Genomic DNA, 21,802 nt, shown 5'->3' on the forward strand with positions numbered 1-21,802 from the left:
ATTGACAGTTAAACAGAGGTTTAAAACTTTGATCCATCAATGAAACGGTTTGTCTTGTCTATATTGTTGAAACAATCAAAATAATGACTAAACATTACTATTTTATTTAATAAATTAGTATAGTTTACTTTATGTGATAAATGACAAAAATTTATATTAATAACTACAAAAAGTTGTTATTAATATACATAATATTATAATTAATATACATAATTAATATGCACAATATTAATTATATATTAATAGTTATTAATATATAATATTCACAAGTAGGGCTAGGTGTGTGCTTGGATTGTAATCCTGTTATCTTGAGTACTGATTTGGGTACTTTGGGATTATACCGACCACACCCAGACATGAATCGTTATTTCACATTTCGTTTCTACTGATTACTAGATTAGCGTAGAACAATATTTCGTCAATATAAAACAGGAATTGTCTTATCGCAAACCCCTCCCCATCCTCAGACAGAGGTCAAAGTCGAGCGTCTAGTAGATAACGTGATTGCAGAGTTTCGCCGCCCGTTCAGCTGGTGCATCGCTTTGTTGTACTTCCGTGTTTTACCTCTACATTTCTCCAAACACAAAAATTCAACAAAAACAAACATTTACCAAACTAAACTCTTTATTAAAAAAACACTAAAAAACTTGTTTTTATTCTTGATCACATTCCGCCACCCAAAATGCGAGTGCCTCCGGCCATCAGCGCGGGCTTTGGCAGCACCTTCGGTGCTGCCCCGCGCTGATGTCGACGAAAGAAAAACATCCCTCGAGATAGTACCTATCAGTAAAATATCAAATTCTAGAGGGGCTAATCAGAAATATAAATTGAATTGTAATGGAAAGGCAATTATGTACCGTGCAAATCACGTGATGCCGCGCGGCCTGCCGTAATCAGGATTCTCGAGAAAGATAAGATAACAACGACAACAATACCGATCACAATACCTGGAAATGCTTGTAAGTTTGTAATTTTGTAATTGAAGAGTTGTTTTTTCGTTCTATCATGTTTGTTTCTATAAATTTCTATTTTTGTGTTCTTCATACTAGTGTGGTCGGTATAATCCCAAAGTACCCTGATTTGTTATATTCTTAGAGCTGTTGTGTAAATTTTTGTAGTAGTACTGTACATAGTTCTAGGCCAATTTTCATTGGGTTTTTGACTTTAGTTTTAAACTGTTTTTCTCATAGAAACAAGGTTTTTGGGTAGGGTACGATAAGCGGACCTGGTTTTTTATATCGAAGAATGCAGTCATGGATACCTAATATTCACACCTCAAATCCTAGACTATCAATCGATATAAAAGTACCTATAGTCCTCAATAACAATCATATGTTTTAAATTAAAATATGAATCTAATATTTACAGTGATCAAACAAATTATTATAACCAAAATTAGGAAAACTGAAGACGACCATATTTGCTCCTCTCACAGTTACAGTTGTTTCTTTCCCACAAATTTCACATAATGGGTTTTTTGGTATGAGTCAAACATTTTGAAGCCACGACAAACATCTCTTATCATCTTTCAAAGCAATGTCGTGTAGCTTTCTAAAATTGACTGCCATTTTTAACAATCAAAATTACTTATTTTATAAAATTGAAATATTACCCTACGTGTATTATTTTAAAGTGTTTACAGCTGTTGATATAGATTATTTAAGTTAATAGTTCAAAATAATTAATCAGTATCGATTGAATATATCGATGGTTATGATTAAGTAACATCGTTTGCCAATTTCAATATAAAAAACCGGGTCCACTTTTTAAAGCAAATGTATACTTTACCAAATTCACAGCATTTGTTGATTTTTTTAAACTAGAAAATGCCTAGAAAGAGAATAGGAAAGCAACAGAAAACAAAGTACTAAATAAATAAAAACCTTTATCAGGAACTAGTAGTCAAATTGGTGCTTCCAGCCATCACTGTTGGCTAGGACAAAAGAGTTGCCCAACACCTATGGCAACAAATGAAAAACATTCCTCTAGATTAGTACTTGTCAGTAACATATCAAAATTGTGTCAGAATACCTGAGAGACCTAAAAAACTAACCTAACCTAACCATCATTTCTAGTGTAAGAAATTCAAAATATTTAAAGCATCTCATAATTTGATGTGGAAATAAAAGTGTACTGTAATGAGAAATTTTACAGCAGTATTTGGTAATGTGTAAAATAAATAACTAGCTTATTTTATAAAACAATAGAGAAAAGAAATAAAAAAGATAATAAAACCAGAACAGTTTTTTGTTTCTATTTGAAACAACATGAATTTTATTGCAATCATATGAGAATACTTATTCTTAACAAAGTGCATAACAATACAATGGTACGTAGACCGACTAGTATCCATTGATACCATTTGAACAATGGCCTTATTGTGGCAGTGGCCACAATAAATTTTTTATTAATTCAGTTTTGTTTTATTTGCTCCCAGTATGTTTTAATTACAAATTTTCCAACTAATGTTAAGCATATTTGTTATATCCATAACGATATTTTTATGTCAGACATATTTGATTTTTCTTTAGTTTATCAATATACTTAGAAAATTAAGCCAAATAAAATAGAATTCACCTCATTTCTTTTAAATTATTAAACCTAAACAATGTAAGTGATGTAACTAACATGTCCACTTTTATTACCTTGATTTTTACCTTTGATTTTTAGAATAATTGTTTGAATATTTTCTAATATATTGAAAATTTAATGTAACACCACATTCCTTAGAAAAGTGGTAATTAATGTTAAGAGCAAATTTCTTTAACTAGTACCCCTAAATAATCAATTTTATTAATCAATGACTAGATTATCAGTTTTACTGAAAAGTGCTAAGTAAAACAAAACAACAAGATGAATCAAACAAAATTTTATTTCTGTGATATATCACAGCTGTTTTTAATAAAGTTTGCAAATGAATCTACTGTACTTTTAGAGATTTTAATTTCTTGTCTATATCTATATATATAAAAATGAATGTTTGTGTGTTTGTCCTTTATGGAATCGTAAACTATTTGACCGATCATTATGAAAATTTGTATATTAATGTATTTTTCGACGGAGAAGGTTTATATGCTATGCCTATTGATGTATCTCGCCACCAGGTGGCAATGCAGAAGTTAAAAGTTTTTGAAGCGCCTCTACACTATAAACTGCGATTACGAGACAGTTAAGTATATTAAATAGCGAAAAACTATTTGAAGGCTCTAAGCTTTGATGTATATTTGTCTTCAAAATACATTTCTGGTTGAACTTAAAGCTTGCGTGTTAGACCACTTTATAATAAAGTACATGTATGTAGACAAAAACATACACTTTTGACAGAATTTCTTGATTGTGGCAACAATACAAACTCTACATCGTCGTTGGAAATATAATTCACTTGAACCAGAAGTGCACATACACGGGGAAAGCTTACGAAAAGCGTGCGAAGCCGTGGGAAACAGCTAGTATCTTATATTTACAAAGATGGCCTAGAATAATATTGACAAGTATTTTTTTATAAGTTTAAGATTTATTATCCTTGCATTTAGATGGAATGGATTCTTTTTAGAAAAGAAATTTCTCCCATCTATTACGGTATACATATTTTGTGTGTAATTTAAATTCAACTATATTGATTAATAACAGCTTGATAGAAAATGAGCATTTAATAAGAAAATAGTAGTAAATAATCCATACCGATAAATATTTAAAATATTACACATTATGACCTTCATATATTATAAGCCCCAAGATTATCATTTGAATAACAGAAATACTTTTACTGGCTTGTGGAATGGGGAATTTAATATTTGATCTAGTGCCATCTACCTTATTCTGTATTAACTCCCCCTTATTCTGTTTGATAAGATCCTCACACAGGCTAATGGCCAATAAGAGGAGAAGAAGAATAAGGCTTAAAAAGGTATTGGCTTCTCCTGTTTTTAAATAAAAAGGAAAACCGTACTCAAAGACAAGATGCAAGAAAAGGAATGTTGGGGTTTAGTGAATCGGTGTCAATTTAGTCAACCCCACATGCCCTGAAGTGAAGGTTTGGAAAGATGAATCCTTCAGACACTGATTCACTAAACCCCAACCTCATCCTTCTTTCCCTTCCAGCCGGAACCACTCTGGAGCATTACTTCAGCTAGTTGTATTTACTAATCTCCAACTCTTCATAATTTTCTCTTAATCAAAGCACTTATTGCGGATAATGGAGATAGCTGTTTTGGACTCTTGTCATGTGACAGTCAGTCTCAGGTGTCAGCTGACCTATGATGTCCTAGCAGCTAGTTCTCTCTTCTTCCCTCCTGGCACAAGTAAAAAATTTGTGCTTGGCAGCGTCTTCTGTTCCTGAGTAGCACTGGCAAGTACTAGTGTCTCCCGTCTTCATCTTGTACAGGTAATGACAAAAAGCACTAAAGAATCCGTAAGTGCCAATGTCCCACAATACTTGATACTATCTAGATGGTCCCTAAGTTTAATATGAATCTTTTGCAGGGAAAAGGTTAAAGAAATTTAATAATTGATTGACTGTAAACTTCAAACTAACATATAGCCAAATGTAAAAAAACTGTACCAGTGCCTGTTATTGGATATTCTAAATGTTCAAATTATTTAAAAGAATAACTTTGGACTCTCACATTTTATTCTAATGAACCTCGCTATGAAACAAGAGCCTCCCCCACTTGGTTACTTTCAGAATAAGAGCTTTATGTACCATACAGCATGTCAAAGTTCAACACACTATTTCCATTTGGGAGCATGCCCACTGCATCCCGAAAAGGAGTTATGCACTAGATATTTGAATTTTGCATTTTTTTAGATTCTATCAATGTCTTCTGCCAAGATGCTGTTTCTATAGACCAGATAGCAGTAATAGAATTTTGACAGGACAAGTGACTGCATGAGCTGAATCTTGGAAGGTACCGGCAACAATGGCCTAAACCTTACTAGGCCCCTCAGTCTGCCAAGTACCATTGTCAGAAATTGTAAGGTCACAGTCAAGCACAACTCCAATGACCTAAACCTTGTCATACGTAGTTGGATAGGTGGTACAGGCCTGTAGGATATTGTGTGGGGCTACTTGGAGAACTGAACACTCGTTCTTATTAAGCGTCAGACCATTTTTCACGATTATTTACTGACATTTTCAGACAGATATTGTACACAGCTGAACAAACCTTGACTTCTTCCTGTTATTACCCATTTTATTGCTGGTTGCACTACATTGCAGCAGGTTTCTTTGTTTCATGTTAGGAACTTTTGGATAGCATTTTGATTATCTATCACATTTTCTACAAGATCAATAAAATCTGGAATATAGGGCCAACATTTCAAATAAAACTTACTGGTAGTAACAGAACACCTAATAACAGTAGTTAATCGCAAACATATATATTAGAGTATTTGTAATGAATAATGAGTACTCTATAAGTATGGCTATATAGAGAGGTGCACCACGTGTTATGTAATATGCATCATCTGAGCTTACATCCAAAATTTCAAGTCAGTAACTCATTACATTAGGCAAAATATGTTGCATGTTAAAATATCATATGAATTTGATATCAGTTTGTTCACAAATTGATTTATTCTGTAGCACTTTTGTTACCATCACAGTTACCCATAAGGCCATTGTAAAAATGTGCCCTAATGCGTAGCAAAATCCCATGGAGAGATATGCAAACAAACATACCTCACCACTGATGTCACTTGATGTAGCTTATGAAGAAATAAAGCTTCATGCAAAATTTCAAGTCTATAAACCAGTTTGTTCGATATTGTGTGGACAGACAGACAGACAGAAATTGAATTTGTCCAGCTCCTTGAGTGATAGGCAGGTTTCACTAAAATTCAGCCAATTACTCTAAACATGTATTTAAGACATTAAAAACAAAAAAAAGGCACAATAGTTTTAATATTTTAATAATGTCATTCTTTAATTTTGGCCATTTATGTAACCTTAATCAGTGACTGTTTGTATGACCATAACCCTAGGAATTTGTTATTATTTGCACTACATTATACTGATATATTTCAGGTAGGATACGTTTTCTTCTGTATTAATTACCTTTTAGGTGTAAAATTACTAAGTTAGTGTTAGTATACTGTGATAAGTTTGCTCTTAGGATTGGGTATTATGTGATATCAAGATAATCAATAAGAAGCCATAATGAAACCACTTTAGTCTATAATATGTACAAGGTACAAAGAATAGTGTCATCTCAATCAAACTAATACTACTTTTAATTGCCATACATACATTTTATAATGGTAATATAAGCATATTGAAGATAACTACACTATAGATGTATAATATTTGATAACTTATATCTTAACAATTAATCTCAAATTCTTAATAGTGTTAATATTTTTAAAATCCTGAAGAAATACAGAGACAATTAGATTAAGCAATCCTGTTTTTATATTTTAAATTTCAACAGATTATTGATTTTTTTAATTACTTAAATTTAAAACAGTTTTGGTATAGTTAATTCAATGTAAAATGTTTTCCCATTTAATATATTATTTTAGTGTAATACCGTATAATTATAATAAAAATTATTTTTTATGTGAATTTATATACTTGGCTCCAATTTTGCCTTTGATCATGAATGAAATGTCTCTACCTGAATTTGGGACAGCTTTTGCAGTCTAAAAAATGTATTGATCCTGTAAAAATCATTGTACCTGTGCTTTTCATATAACTAAATTATGTCTTTCCTGAAATAAAAATATTAGCATTACCATGGTATTACAAAAGCAGTATCTATTAATAGTGAAGACCTGCCTAATTTACCCAGTTTCTAAATAATGTAAGCTTCCAATTGTTATCAGTGTGCAGAGAATAATGCAACAATATATTGGCAGTAGCAGGACTATGCCAGTGTATCTAGTCCAGGATAGCTGAGTGGTGTAACTGTAACAGTGAAGCCTTGCTTGTGAGAAACCAGATACCTAGACTGAGACCGGGACAGTTATATAATCAGCTGCTAGCTCCCTGTCTGTTATGCTGAGCAGCCAGTGACTCCTGGTCCTTCACGCCATGGGGTAGTTTTCATCAAGTGAGTACCGTTTACCTAGCTACTTTAATTTGAGTTATCTAAATATTTTTTAAACGTTTTAGTACATTTTAATTAAATTAATCTGTTTTTATTTCATGTTGGATGTAAATTTATTGATTTTCTGTTACGAATTATGTAACATTTAGCAAATTAAATTAACAATTTCAGCTTGTTAAAATATTTATGGAAATTAAATTACAAGTATTTTATTTATTAAGATAGATAAATGTATTAAAAATAATTTATTACAAATTTTTAAGATAGAATATACATTTATTTAAATCCCTTACATTGAATATTGTATAGAGTTCTGTGAATATTAAAGAAAAATCTTATTGAAATTGTATATCAATATTTAAATTTTTTATAAAAAATTATTTTTGAATTATGACTTCTGTTTTATTTTTTTATTTCTGCTTTGTTCGCTATATATTTAAAAACTTTAATAATTGAGATATCACAGATGATTAAACGTGAATAATTAGGAACACTGAGTAGATTTGTATTTGTTTCTTTTTACATTTCTCGGGTCTCATCTAAGGACAGGAATAATAAATGCTTCATTTCAGCAAGTTGAAGATTTTCATTTTTCAATTTTGCACTTATATTTTATTTAATTATTTAGTAGTTATAATAAAAGGTTCACTTTGTTTTTAAAATCAAGAAAAAAGATATATACATATATATATATATATATATATATATATATATATATATATATATATATATATATAAAGATTTGTTTATAAATATAGCTTTACATTACAAGTATTTTATTTATTAAGGGGCCGTTCAAGTATTACGTAAGCACTATGGGGGGGCGGGGGGGTCTTTGCTTTGCTTATTTTGGATGACATGGGGGGTAGGGGAGTCTAGATGATGATTACGTCATCGGTAGTTATTTTCTTTTTTACACAAATGGCAACCCACACATTGTCTTTGCTTGAAAACGAAACGCATTTTCGGGGATTCCCGCAAGTAATACATACGTTTAGTGAACAGTGCGCGGTAATTCCGCTACTTGCGTTAGAACCGAGTAAGGGAATTACCACACGCTGTTCACTTGTCTAAATTTCCTCTATCAGTGTATTGTTTTGTTTGGATGCTATAGCGAGTAGACGTATTGTAAGCATAATAAAGCAAGTTAACATTTGTGTTACCATTCATTCCATTAGCCAAAGTTTAATGTTTAAATAAGATGTTGTTTCAAATAGACAAATCCAAGTTATACCAAAAATTGTTTGAAAGTTTTAAAAAATCTCATACAAGTACGAAAGTACAAAATGTACAAAAGTTAGTTAACGAAGTGTGGCGAAATTACAAATTACAAGCAAAATCCGACAAGGAACTAGATATTATTGTATCTAAGAGAATCGAAGAAGAATTGCAAGCGGCGACTAAGAATAAATCCAATCTACTACACTTTTTTCTAATGTGAGTGACGAAATCATTTTAGGTACCTATGAATACCTACTAAAATATTAGAAATCGCCAAAAAGTTTCTCTTTGCTAATTAGAAAATATTATGGCCTATCTTAAAGTATAGAGGTAATATTCATTATATAGATTTATTTCTTATAATTGATTCCGTCAATTGGTCACAAAATACAGGATGTTAGTTTTATACATATATATATATACAGAAAACTATACTCTATTCAAATAGGTATTTAACAGAATGTAAACAATCTTTATATGTCTTTTATTGAAATATGTGGTTTAAAATTGTAAACTGTGTAAAAATCTGTTGTAATTCATTTAAAAACTTAACAAATATTAAAATTGCTTTTCTGTAAGTACATAAAGGTGCGTACAGACATCGCGAGGTGTGCGCCGCGAATGGTTCGCACGTATACATGTGCCGTAGCATGCCTCAGGTTGATGTAATGCGAGACGAACCATTCACGGCGCAAGCCTCGCGATGTCTGTACGCACCTTTACAAATATCTGATTTTATAATTGCATATTTCAATAAAAAGACATATCAAGATTGTTTACATTCTTTTAAATACCTACTTGAATAGAGTATAACACCCTGTATTTTGTGACCGGAACGAATTGCTCGTTTAAAGATATTAGATTTTAAAGCCATAGGGTTTTGTATTTACCATATATATTGCCATACGTTGTATTTATGTAGCTTAATAAGAGAATCTTTAGCAGAACCCATAGAAAGTTTTTTATTTTTAGGCAACCTGTAAACCTGCAGAAAAAACATAAATTACACAGCCAGCTTCAAATATTAAAAAACAGGAAGAAGATAAAATAAAAAACCGGTAACGAATCACAACAGCAATGCGAAATTAATAAAAAATACAGATAAACAGAGACCAAAACCTTCTCAGGAAGCTATGATAAATAAGATTGCTCTACTCGAAAAAAATCTGAATGCTTTGTATTCTGCCAGAGATACTATGCTAAGCCGTGCTGAAGTTGATAAACAGATCATTAAGTTGCGCGAGGAAAAAAAACAGCAAAACAGTCTTTAAACAGGAAGGTTTCAAAACGCAGTTGCCCAGAAGAAACACAGGGATGGTATGAAAAGAAAGTTAGAAGATATTTGTCATGAAAATCCAGAAATGAAAAAAAGACTATCTCTGAGGGATTCAGTGGGACGTCCTAATCTTGAAAGCAATCAACCTTTACTATTGAAAACAATCGCGGATATAGCTTTTACTAGCTGTTTCCCGCGGCTTCGCACGCGTCTCTTAAGCTTTGCCCGTATATTTCTTTGCCTTCAAATAGTGTTTGGATATTTTAATTACGTAACAACTGTGTTTGTAATTGCAGTTTATAATGTGCAGGCGCTTTGATAACTTTTATATCTTTCAGTACACAACCTGGTGGTTAGTTACATCAATGGGCATTGCGTATAAACCTTCTACATAGAAAAATACAAATTTTCATAGTGATCGGTCCAATAGTTTCTGAGTCTATAAAGGACAAACACACAAACATTCATTTTTATATATTATGATTGCAGAAACAGTTTAAACAAAATTGTCGTTTCTCTTAAGCTTACTCTATGCTTAAAACTATAAAGTGTAAAGAAATTTATATATAAATATATTTTTTGTCGCATTATATATGTTTACAAAGAACAGCTGATTAAAAATTTGAAAAGACTCTTTCACACTTAATAACATATGTTTGCTGCAATGCATTTTCTTACGGGTATTTCTGTAACCAGTGGGGCGGAATCCTGAATCGGGAAAGGGATAAAAAGTATCCTATAACCTTCTACAGATCAAGACGAACAAATTTTAAAAAAAATTAGGCGAATCCGTCCAGCCGTTTGTGAGTGATGCTGTTACACACGAACAGTTTCATTTTTATATATATAGATTTGGGAGTGCAGCAGATGATAGAAGACGAACGGAATCAATTCGCAGCGTAAAAACTCTTGATGAACTCAACACAAGAATTACGTAAAATGGGATTTGACATTAGTCGCAGTGGGACATATCTTCGTTTGATTCCCAGAAAATCTAATTCTGCAGAGGGACGAAGACATGTATCGACAGTCCCTGTTAAGCTCATTCGGGCTCAAACTGATCACCACAAGAGCCACTTAGATAGCAAGTTTCGCTGAAAACATCAATCCATTTATTTTAGAGAACAAAGCATCCATACTAGGACTAGATCAGTATTTTTCATATCTCAAGATGATAAAGCTCGAGTCCCTATTGGCGTAACTGCGGCAAATAAGCAAGCACCTCTTCTAATGCACATGGAATATAGAATCAAATTGCCTGATCACGATTGGGTAATCGCTGAGCGTCATAAATTAATACCATCTGTTTATGCTGGTATCAAAATCACTTCCAATATGCTAGGACAACCGCAAGCCGTTGGATATTCTGGACCAACATACATCGCTATTCGAAGTGGAAAGCATAGTTCATCTACTGCTAATACTCATGCTCAGGACTTCGAGACGCTTCTCGAACTTGAAGAGTTTCGACCATTAGCTAAAACTGACCATGGACTAGTAAAACCAGTGGTAATCATGACGGTTGATGGAGGGCCAGATGAAAATCCGCGTTATCAAAAAGTCATAGGGTTTGCTATACAACACTTTAAGAGCGACATGATCTCGATGCATTGTTTTTAGCTACCAATGCTCCCGGAAGAAGTGCGTATAAACAGAGTAGAGCGCAGAATGGCTCCTCTTAGTCGGGAACTGGCTGGTTTAATATTGCCTCATGACCATTTTGGGTCTCATTTGGATGAACAATTGATGAACATTTAGAAAGATCTAATTTCGAATTTTCAGGAAATGTATTAGCTGAAGTATGGAGTTCAATGGAAATTGATGGCTATAATGTTAATGCAAAATATGTTGGGGCAGGTGAACAAGATCTTCCTGATTTTCCAGACATTAAATGGTATTCAGAACATGTGCGTGAAAGCCAATACTTGCTCCAAATTGTAAAATGTAGAAATACAGAATGCTGTCGTCCAAGAAGTGGTCTATTTAGATTACTAGACAACAGGTTTCTTCCACCACCTGTAAAAGTAAAACAAACAGTTGATGACTTGGTTTTAGATGAAGGAGGGCAATTTCTTAATCTTCCAGTCAATTTAACTCTACGCTTAAGTGCTTCACTCAAAGATTTCCTGCAAATGCCATACGATTATTTTTGTCCGACGGTACAATTGAGGCTATCAAGTCGAACATGCAAAACGTGTGGTCTTTATCATGCTTCCGTCAAGTCACTAAATCGTCACATCGAAAAGATCCATAAGAAAGTAAACACGCACACTGATAGGAAAGTTAGACCTGTAAGAGTCGCTGCTCGTCGTGCTAATGAACTGATGTGCATTATTCAAAATTTAGAGCACCATGATGTTGAATGGCTCGATGAGAATGACGTAGACATTCCAAAATCGGATGAAAGCGAGCAGACTCACAACACTGAGCAGCAATCAAAGCAATCCAATGTCATCGAAAACTTAGAATCATGGATTCGGGTTTCATGGACTGAAGACTGTTAATTTGAATTTAATATATGTACCAAAAATGTAAAATAAAGTCAAGAAATCTTTATTGTCTTTAAGCACTTGACAATGCAATGGACAACGTCACTTTTTATTATATCTAAAAGGCTACCTAATCCTATCACACCTTTAAAACCCCATAATACAAGTGTAATGATTAGACTGTAAGTCAAAGTAAATTTTATATGAACATGTGAATAACGCCACAATTTAGTCATTAAAAAGAAAATAAAAGTAAAAATGGTATTAGCAGCATCTCGTTAAATATATATAACATATCTAAAACATTATATACAGAATAAATTAAATAGTAAATAAAACAATAAATATATAACAATAAAACAATAAAAAGTAACAATAAATAGATAAAAATGCAACAAATTAAAATTAACAATGAAATAGATTTAACAACAATAAATAAATAACAAGAGATAACTATCAACAAAATCATAACTATTAAAAAATTAACGTACTAATATCACAGGTTAAGTAGTCATTTAAAGAATAAAATGTGTTATCAACAAGCCAATTACTCACAACATTTTTAAATCTATTAATAGACACATGCCATGCTTTTTCAGGAAGTTTATTAAAAAGTTTAATCTTCATATAAATAAAAGTGCCTTTGGTTTTCTCCAATCGAACATTCATCTGTTCAAGCATATATTTTTTTCTTGTACAGTAGGAGTGTATTTCTTGTCTACTAATAAAACTATCTAATTGTTCCTTGATACTAAGTAAAGTACAATAAATATACAGGGATGGAAGGGTCATAATTCTAAATTTTTTAAAAAGTGGGACACAAGAAACTCTATTGCCAACATTTGCAATAATTCTAATTACTTTCTTTTGCCAAATGAAAGCAGTTTTAGCACTAGTACTGTTTCCCCAAAGTGCTACACCATACCTGAGCCTGGGAATGGAAAAAGGCATAATATGCTGTGACCAACATTTAGTTTGTTATGTTAGTAAGATATAATATTTTTGTCCTTTACTCTATGTTGAATACCGTTTCAGTAAAATATAATCTCTATCCTAAATCTATTTTCTTATTTTTCAAATTATAATTATAATGTTATAAAATTAAAAAAACAATACATTAATTGACAAATGTTTACGTAAGCATGGGGGGAGGGGGTAAGAGCTTTGCTTACTTTTGCTGACAAGGGGGATGGGGGGGGTAAATAATTGCAATAAATCTGCTTACGTAATACTTGAACGGCCCCTAAAATAGATAAATTTATTAAAAATAATTTATTACAATTTTTAAGATAGAATATACATTTATTTAAATCCCTTACATTGAATATTGTATATATATATATATATATATATATATATATATATATATATATATATATGTTTCACTTTAAATGTAAAGCTATATTTATAAACAAATCTTTATATATATATATATATATATATATATATATATATATATATTTATTTATTTATTTATTTTATTTTACATGCTCCAAAACAGGTAACAACCCAATTACATTGGGGCAGTTCTCTTATTACAATACAATATATTGTGGGTTAAAGTCCCCAACCACATGCAACAAGCAATAAATTTTAAAAGCAATAATAATTGAAACTATTACTTAATAATACTTATACCTACACCTTAATTTTAAGGAATACACACGCATATATATCCTTTATGTAAATAGATACAACTCACTCAAATAATATATAAATACAACAACAAATAAATAACAACAATAAGTAAATAACAACAATAGATAAATGGCCAGAATAAAAAATAACAATAACAATATATAAACAACAACAATATGTGTGTATAACATGCATTTGGGATTCACAAATAAATTAATTGTACTTTAGTTAATAATCAACAAACAAGCAACATATTTTAAGTTGTACATTTCAACATGCAGAAAAAAAGCAAAACAATATGTTGTGTAATATATCTAATCTAGAAATTTAACAATTTTATAAATAAATTAATAAATAACAATGTTATACATAATCATTAAGATCTCAATTTAAGAAGCATTAGACACTTGTTTTTAAAAGTAGAATCCGTTTCGAAAAATATATCTATATCACCTCCACCTGAAAGCATCATATTATGTGATCTCACCATCCGGAGCAGAGGCGAGGACGCGCGCGCCACCGTCCGCACGTGTGGCAGCTCAAACAGTAGCCTGCCTCTACTGTTAAAGCTAGGGACCCTAAAACTTATAACCCCCAGACCCTCAGCGCTGTCCACCCGTCCCTGAACCAGGCCCCTCAAAAACATCTGCTCCATCACATCCCTCCTCAGGCTCAGACTCTCAAACCCAAACAGACTCATCAGCTCTTCATAAGGAATTAAATACGTATAAATATTAAAACATTTATAATAGAGGTAGCGTAAAAATCTTTTTTGAACCCTTTCTATGGCATCTTTGTGTATAACATGAATGGGATTCCATATAATACAAGCCGCCTCCAACCTGGACCTGACCAAGGCCCTATACAATGCAATCAATGTTCTAATATTAGTAAAATTTATTCCTTGCCGAATTATAAACCCCATCATTCGATATGCAGAAGAAATACATCTAAAAACATGTTCGCTAAAAGACAAATTGCAATCAATGTAAACACCTAAATCCTTTATTGAATCAACCCTTGAAATCAATTTCCCATTTAAATAATAATCTTTATTAATACAATTTTTTGACCTACTGAATGTCATAACATGGCATTTAGAAATATTAAATTCCATTTTATTATCCACTCCCCACTGATAAACATTATCCAAATCCCCTTGCAATTCATTGGCATCAGATTGATTTGATATTATTTTTAGTAATTTTAAATCATCAGCAAATAATAACGGTTTGGAAAAAGTCACACAATTACACAAATCATTAATCATAATAGTGAACAAACATGGGCCTAAATTTGACCCTTGTGGTATCCCTACTGAACCTTAAAAGATGACGATACATGACCTTTATACAACACATATTGATTTCTATTAATTAAGTAAGAAACAAAAAAGCGTATTAGACTATCAGAGACCCCATAATAGTGCATTTTCCTTAACAAAATTAAATGATCTACTCTATCAAAGGCCTTGGCCAGGTCAAGGAAGACAGCATCCGTCTGAGTCATCAAATCCAAACCCGAGGAGACGTAATGTGTAAAAGATAACAAATTGGTATTAACCTACCGACCAGGGACGAATCCATGTTGGCTAGAATTTAGAAAACTTTTAAAATGATTATTTAATGGCTTTTGGAGAATAATTTCAAAAATTTTGGCTTTATATATATATATATATATAGAAATAGAAATAGAAATAATTTATTTCCCATTACCATACAACATTCAAATCATATAATACATTGTATATAATTTAACATTTCATCCAGCATCAAGAAAACAACAACAGACGCATACCCCTAGAAACTAATCTAAATAACAATACAAGGATAAATAGATAAATAATCTTAATAGTAATAAATAAATAACAATACTTATAACAAAGCAAGATTACAATTCTTTTAGGTACTTCAGAACATATTTAGATGCTTAGATACAACAGTCATATTCAGCCATAAATTTAAAAAAAAAACTTTTAAATGGTTAGGAAATTTAGGACCTCATAGGTAATACCTGCTTTGAGGTTCCCTCAAAAAATTAGTTAATTTCTTTTATCAGTACATTTACTTTTATAACAAATTTTTTAAGTTAGTAAAAAAACAAAATATAGATTATTCCATAAATTTCCATGTTATTCGTTATTTACTCAATAAAATTTGATTTGATCCCCTTAATGTATAAAAAATATGATATGCATAGCAATTCAATATAGTACAGCATAATATAGGAACAATATATGTCTCAATGTATCCTAGAATATATTAGACCCACAATATCATCCTGCAAGAATAGCCATTTCTTAAGTTCTGTTTTTAAAAATCTCCTACTAGCCTTAATTCTTTTCAAAGGTTCAGGTAATATGTTAAAAATCTTTGGTGCTACATAAAAGTACGTTCTCTGGAAAAAAGGTTAAAAACGGTCTTGGAGTTTTGCAACAGATTTGGCCTTCTTAGTCTAGATTGATAAAGTTCCATCATTACTGGGTAAATTTCCACTCTGCATATAAAACATAATTAACACCTTAAAATACAAAACAAATATCTAACTGGTAATATTTTCATGCTCAAAAAGAGAGGAAAGGATGGTTCATATCTATTTTTCCTAAAATAATTCTTATTAGCTGCTTCTGCTGAGTGACAATCGGATAAACTATTTGAATAGTACGAGCTTCCCCAACAAACAATGCCATACTCCAGCCTACTATTAACTAGGGAAAAGTATACAGTTCTCAATACGTCAACTGGGCATATATCTCTAATATGATACATAAGTCTAATAACTGTGTTAAACTTTGATTTCAGCTTATTTATATGTTTCTTCCAATTTAACTCCCTATCCAATACTACACCAAGATACTTAATCTCATCACCTTTACGCACTGTCACACATTTATCATCACACACACCTTCCTTACACAGACATTCTAAACATACATACTTTATAGAGTTGTGAGACACATTAAGATCCCTCAGCGAAAAATTAATATAGACAGTTTTCTCTGGACTCAGGATTAGTTTATTTTGTGTGAACCACCATCTTAATGATTTTAAATCCTGACCCAATGAGCAATTCCACCTCATCCCAATTATCACCAGCATAGCATAATGCTGTGTCATCAGCAAATGATGTGATCATTCCATTTAGTCGGGCCAAACATAGATCATTTATATAGATTAAGAAGAGTATTGCTCCCATCACTGAACCCTGTGGAACTCCAGATTTAATTTCTCCCATATTACTCAAAACGCTATGTATTTCTTACACATTGACTCCTTTGAGATAGATAAACTTCTTAAACCACATAAAAAGCATTCCCCCCTAATACCACAATTTATAAATCTTATTTAGTAGTAAATTGTGATCCACAGTGTCAAAAGCTTTTTTTATATCAATGAACAGCCCCACTTACCCTTTTACCGGTATTAATATTATTAGTAACTTGCTCCATAAAATTTAACAGAGCATTTTCCGTACTAATACCAGTCTGAAAACCAAACTGATTTTTTGAAAAAAATTTTGTTTTGAGTAGAAAGGACATTACTCTCTGCTTCATAATTTTTTCTATAACCTTTGAGAAGGTTGATAACAAGGATATAGGCCTATAATTGTTACAGATCAGTCAAATTTAGAACCCTTTTTATGAATTGGTATTACAACTGCTTCTTTTAGTTTACTTGGAAACACCCCTGTTGAAAAGCTTAAATTAATTATGTGTGTTAAAACCTTTGCAATAACATGACCAATTCTTTTCACTAAGGTAGAGCCTATCCCATCAATTCCAGGAGCTTTACCACTCTTTAAACCTTGTATACATCTTATTACCTCCCCTTCAGAAACATGCTGCATAAACAAAGAAGAAACTTCATTGTTGGAGCAAAATTTCTCTTTATATTTCAGGTTATAAAAAATTATCTGGCTTACCTTCTGCAATAGATAAATCATTTACAATATTCAAGAAAAAGTTATTAAAGACATTAGCAACAGCAATGTTTATCACTTACAACATTATCATCTACTTTTAATTTATAATCAGAAACAATCCTTTCTATTCCCCCGTTATGTTGTTTAATACCCTCCATGTCTCTTTTGAATCTTTTGAACAATTATTAAAGATATTTCTATAATAGGAATCTCTTGTTGTTTTTATTTCAACATCTAGCTTTTTTTTATAATTCAAATAATAGTCTAATAGTTTTTCATTGTTGGAATGTTTTTTACATTTCATAAAAAGTGAATTTCTCTTTTTAATTTTTCTGCAAATTGCCATATTAATCCACGGTTTTAATTTTTTTATTTTAAAAATTCAGCCTTCTTTTCTACTTTACTTAAGGTTATGTGACTTTGTAGATTGCTATAAAAAATATCAAAAGCTTGAGAGGCATCCTGACTCAGAAATACAGTAGACCAGTCTTGACAACCAAGTCTAAGGTTCAACATTGCATAGTCAACAATACTGGACTCCAACCTGCTGTTATCGGACTCACCATCTAAACCAACTTGGTCTCATTCCTAGGCAAACTGCAGTCATGCAGTGATCTGTTATGCTTGTTTGCAGAACAACTGAATCAACATTCTTTATACAAGTGTTTCTCAATTTGGGCATACATATGATTCCAGACATGACTTTGCCCTATTTGTAAACCTTGTTGGTTCATTAATCAATGATTCAAAACCCATTACTTGACATACACAACCTTAATTTATCTGTGCAATTATCATCTAGTAGTAAATTTATATTTAAGTCTCCCACCACCAAAATAATTAACTTTCTTTTTAAATACACTATTATTTTCAATGGTACTCTGCAATTCATCAACAAAGTCTTCTTTTGGGAACATATGCCACCTATATACAGCCAATAAACAAAAATCACATCCAAATGCATTAAAAAACTTAGCCCTAATACATCTGCAGAGGAAAAATCTATCTCAAAACTATCAGAACTACATACAGACGCATCATTACAATAAACAGCAATCCCTTTTGCCCTATATTGATCATTACATTTTGCATATAACTTATAATTTGGCAGTTGAAAAAAATTTTATTTCAGAACTAGCCACCCAAATTTCAGTCAGAACAATAATGTCAGGCAAGACTTTCCATGTTGACAATTCTATACTATTAAACTTTCAAAATTTGCTCTCTTGCTCCTAATGTTCTGTTGCATTACAATAATATTTTTATTTTCTAAGCTAAATATAATCGACAAGTCATTTTCCATGTAAATTTGAGTAAAAAATCAATATTCAACAATAACAATATTAACAGTAAATAAACTATAGAAAAGCTAACATAATATAATTTAAACAACAAACATTAATGACATAACAGATTTAAAAATAACATCTTAACAAATGCAAAATCTAATTTTTTAATTTCACAAAATCCGAATCAAATGGGAAAATAAAAAGTCTTACATCGATTTCCCTATTAAATTTTAAAAACCCCACCAATCCATTAATTACATTGCAATCCAACAGGAATAACAGAAACCCAATTATATGGTAAAATTTAGAGAGAAATAAATAAGTATTATTATTGCTATCAATCGCATACCTTAGAATTTAACACATGAGAACACAGCATTTTTTCCTTTATATAATGCAATTTAAAGCTTACCCAGGTCAGATACATTGTTCACCTGTATTACAGGAGCCTTTTCCTCTTTCCTCATGTATATATTTCCACTGCGCACCCACAAGTACTTGTAGCCCTTTTCACGTTTCACCACTCTTGCCTGTGCAAATAATTTTCTTCTACTCGGGCACAACGCTTCATTTATGTATATCACAGAATCCATAGGAAGATCCATGTGTCTGGTTGACAAATTCCTCTTCACACGTCTCCTTCTTATTACTTCCTCGGCATCCATCCTCCTGACAAACTTTACAATAATCCCTGCTGGACGAGGGTCGTCCCCTTTCTTCTTAATCCTGTGACACACATCTATCATACTGTCTTCAATATTTACATCTAGCGCCTTACCAACTTGCTTAACTAACTCAATATATATATAAAGATTTGTTTATAAATATAGCTTTACATTTAAAGTGAAACATTGCATATACCATAATAAATATGCCTTATAAATAAATATATATATATATATATATATATATATATATATATATATTTATGGGGCATATTTAATATATATATATATATATATATATATATATATATATAGGAATACACTTGTGAAAAAATGTTAAAAAAATATTCTTCATTACTTCTTCATTACTGTTATTATAATATGAGGCAGAACATCCATTGTTGTAGCTGTCAACTTGTTGAGCACTGCAGCTAGTTTTATAGCCATTTACCATGTCTATCGGTTTCATTGTTAATTTTTATTACATTGACGTGACTGTGATGCTCTGAAATAGATTTCCAGTCGGCAAACTTTCTTGTTAGACACTGGGTGAGGTTCTTACTGTAGAATAATTATGTCCTTACCGAGATAATTTTAAATCTATAGTTTTAAGATGAATTTAATTAAAATACTAGTTTTACTGTGGATTTGAGTTAGAACAAAATTAAATGTTAAAATATTTTGTATTCAATCAACAGCACAATACACTTGTTTTAAAGTCACATACTTTTTATGTAACTTATACAGATATGTTAGTGTGGTATGACTTATTTTTCTCGATACAATTCTCCAAATAAAATATTCTGACAGTGACAGTAAATAATATTGTGTATTATGTATGTATGTATAGGATGCCCGAGACCACCAATCCACTATTAAAATGTAAGGAGAACTGTATAAGCTAGAACTACCAAATGTATTTAAACCCACTAAATAAACTATTGGCTATCTGTTAAAATTAGTTGTAACTGTTTTAATATACATGGTATTCATGAAACAAAGTGTCATAGGTTTTAATCTCAAAAAAAGGTGAACATAAATCAAGTGATATGTCATTTTAATGCTTGCTTTAAGTCAAATATTTCAAAATTTGGTCTATGTTTCTAGCTTCATCCATTTCAAAACAACAGCCAAACATATCTAAAATTAGGATGTTTTCTAATTTTCCCATCTTCAAATTAGGATTGCTGGTATAATTCGTTTCAGTTTAATGCATTACTACATAAAAATACCTTTAAAACAATACCCTACGAGACAGGATTATTGGAATTTATTGATCTCCACTCCAAGCTTTGAAAATTTGGATAAACTCATAAATTTCAAATACATAGGTGGAGTATGTTATTTTATGTTATGGAGTATCTTAATTTATGCTTATAGGTATTTTAAAACTGAGAAACTTTCACATTTAAATGTTTTTTCTATATCTATAACGGTTTCAAAATGGTAGACAAAAACTGTTTTTGTTTTCTCTAAAATTAGAAGTACAGATTAAACTAAAAGCTATTAGAAATTGAAAAATTACTACCAAGTAATGCCAAAAACTCAACTGTAAGATTCATTGTAAATTGGTGAAATAATCAGTATGTACTGGTATTGTAATTAATTCAGAGATGTTGCTAAGGATACATTGTTATGGTAAGGAATAAAGCACACCCAAACATCAGTGTGTAAAACAAACTTTACAATTATGTATCACTTAACCTATGTTTATATTTGAACTTTTCGAGATTCATGATCCCTATTTCAGGAACACGCTATAAGTTAATACTAATTTTAACACATAGCAGATAGCTTGTTTTCTGGGTTTGCAATAAATTTGGTGGTTCTAGCTCATACCGTTCTCCTTGTATAAATAGTGGATGGGGAGTCTGGGACATCCTGTATATAAACAGTTTTTTCAGATTATATGAAAAAAAGTCTGAGGTTTAATGTGTAGATACCATTTTAAAATGTTATATTATCTTGAAAGAAATTCAGGAAGATAGGTAAGAGGATGGAATATATGAGTATTTTGGTATTCATTGGCCTATTGAGAGTTTTTAAGGTTATTTGTACTAAAGTTAGAGTAATGTTGTATGTTACTAAAGAGATAGCTGTTGGGAACAGTGAATGTTGAGTTTAGCTCCAGTTCTCCTTCTGCTAAGTGCAGCGGCTGAATTGTCTCTAGATTACACTGGATGGCCGCTATGTACACCAGACAGAGCTCTATTATAGTCTAGTTGTCTCTGATGTTGAAAGGATGCAAAGAATTTGT

The 21,802-nt window shown here is 31.4% G+C and overlaps 1 protein-coding gene across 5 annotated transcripts in view; it reads left to right on the forward strand.

Annotated features, from left to right (window-relative positions):
• Positions 1-15: 15 nt before the first annotated feature.
• Positions 16-21,802, forward strand: part of LOC124354799 (major facilitator superfamily domain-containing protein 12-like) — a 39,123-nt gene continuing 17,336 nt past the window's right edge. Inside the window, exons 1-2 of one of the 5 annotated variants that reach the window (XM_046805518.1) lie at positions 16-47; positions 6,823-7,049. The gene's annotated coding sequence lies outside the window, so the exon portion shown is untranslated. Of the gene's footprint in view, positions 48-6,623; positions 7,050-20,051; positions 20,095-21,802 lie in introns of those variants that run through there. The other 4 variants (XM_046805515.1, XM_046805517.1, XM_046805516.1 and 1 more) reach the window with 4 other exon arrangements.

This window comes from Homalodisca vitripennis, chromosome 2, assembly GCF_021130785.1.
Source record: "Homalodisca vitripennis isolate AUS2020 chromosome 2, UT_GWSS_2.1, whole genome shotgun sequence".
NCBI lineage: Eukaryota > Metazoa > Arthropoda > Insecta > Hemiptera > Cicadellidae > Homalodisca > Homalodisca vitripennis.